Below are 2,333 nucleotides of genomic sequence, written 5' to 3'. Positions count from 1 at the left end.
TGGAGGCGAGGGGAGGTGTGGGCAGGTGTCATTTACCTTTCGGTGGGCACCCCGGCGTGCGTCCGCAGGGCTGGCTGCTGCCCGTCACGCAGCGGTGTTTAATTTCTCAATGGGAGGGCAGGGAGATAATGCTGCACAGTCCCATTTAACCTACTGCTGACCTGGTCTTAAGTCATTGTGGCTGAAAATAGACCGTGTTCCCTCCAGGGCACGGCTAATGGTGCTGGGAAAGCTGGGATCTCTCTTTGAAGGCTGATTTAATTGCTGCTGGCAGGCACTCGGTGCAGGTGATGTGGGGACCAGCACCGGTGCCATCCCACAATAATCTCCCCCCACCGAGCGCCTGTAGCTCTCCCGGCTCTGCCAGCGAAGGGTAACGAGCTCTTTCCTAACGAAGGTACGGGACAGCGGCTCAGAGCCAGCACATCGGTGTCGTTGGGTTAATTGCTCGGGCTGTGGAGAACGGGGGCTCGGTTGTTTGCATTGCATCTCCTGCACTGGGTTTGAGTGATTTGAAAAAATAAAAAATTAAAAAAATGGTATGAGTTAAATTTCTGTGCTTAGGAAGGAAGGGGAGAGCCTGCAACGATCAGTGCCCAGTGTCAGGAGCAGAGTCAGCCCTAGGGCCCCTGTGCTGGCCACCGGTGGCTGGGGGGTCTTCACCGTGATGAAGGATGGACCAGAGTAGAAGCATTTTGATGCTGTGCTGTAAAATCAGGAGAGGAAGGCGAGGCTACAATCTGGCAGCCAGGTTCTGCATTCCTGGGGATTTTGCTAATCAAATTGAGAGTTAAAATTATTATTTTTTTAAATTCCATACAGCATCATAATAAATGTGGAGCTGAAGACCCCACCGAGTCGCTCCTTACTGTTTGAGGAAAGCTATGCAGTTGTGTAGTGAGAGCCTGGAGGTTTTGGTGGACCCCCGTTGGGGTGTCACATTTAATTATGCCAGTGGAAAAGGAGAGGTACCTGACGTGTTGGGGGATTTCAGGCTGGGGACGCAGAGGAGAAGCTTCTGCTGTAGCAGTTGACAGTGACCCAGCGGCATTGACGCTGGTTGGAGTGTTTGTGCGTCAGGATTAGTGTGGGACCGGGTCGGAGCTTCCTGGACCGCGTGTTTCAGGCTGCACAGACCGACTGTGCATCACGTCAAGGGTCCCAGTAAGATGATTTCCATCCTGACCCCTCCAGCGGGAGGAAAATCCGCCTTCCCTCTGCCAGTGGCATTCATGCCCCCACCTGGGTGACTTCTTGCTGCCCCCCACAAAGACGCTGTTAGGAGGGAGCTGGTGGGTGACCTTGCGGGAGATCTTCAGGGCATCTTACCGGTGTCTTTCTCCTGTGGCCCCCAAGCCTTCAGATTGTGTTTGCTTTGTTGCATGGTGGAAACTTGAGTCTGCAGGACGCCGGGAGCAGAGCTGGGGCACGAGCACCGATCCCTGGAGCCCTTGCAGCCACTTCTTCCCATTTTCTCCTCCTCCACGGTCTCCAGGATGTTGGGGCTGTTCCAGCTCCCAGGTGAGGAGGAGGTGAGCGGTAGGGCTCAGGCTGATGATATTTATTTCCACGGAGGCAAGGAACCACCCCCTGTACCCTGTGCACACTCCCTGCCCTTTGGTGTGCTTTGGCTGCAGGAGGCCCGGCAGCACGGTGATTCACCGTGAGGGTAGCACGGCAGGAAAATCGTGGCACATCATCGGCACGGGGTAATGGCTGCGGGAAGGCTCGTCGGAAACCCGGCGGGAGCACACAGTGTTCCTGTGCTGATGCAGCTGCAAGCAATAGTAAATACTGAGCAAGAGCCACTTAAAAATAAAGCAGCCTGGACACAAGATTCCCACGTGGAATAAAATAAAATTAAAAGAAACAATAGAGAACTGCGCTGAGCTGGGAGTGGGGAATTTGCTTTGGCTTTTAAGGTAGTGATTTTTGCAGCCGAAGGAGAGAGGCACGGTGATGCTCAAGTTGGAAAAGGCTGGGAGCGTGGACCCCCCGCCGGAGGAGTCTGTCTCCGAGCTCACCGGGGCTCTTAGAAGATTAAACGGGGAGTTAAATTTGACCTGGCTGTTCTGGATTTGGGGGATAAGATTGAAGGCCTTCAGGGGACATGGAGAATCAAGGCTGTAAATTAAGGCTTTGAAGCAGCTGGCGGCCCCATGGCATGGGGTGTATGTACATGTTCTGGATGTGGGGGATAAGATTGAAGGCCTTCAGGGGACATGGAGAATCGAGGCTGTAAATTAAGGCTTTGAAGCAGCTGGCGGCCCCATGGCATGGGGTGTATGTACAGCAGGGTCGGGTTTAGGGGCGGAGGGTGGTGGGTTGCGACA

Source organism: Cariama cristata, unplaced genomic scaffold (assembly GCF_000690535.1).
Source record: "Cariama cristata isolate BGI_N322 unplaced genomic scaffold, ASM69053v1 scaffold22312, whole genome shotgun sequence".
NCBI lineage: Eukaryota > Metazoa > Chordata > Aves > Cariamiformes > Cariamidae > Cariama > Cariama cristata.
This window is presented reverse-complemented; position numbering follows the sequence as displayed.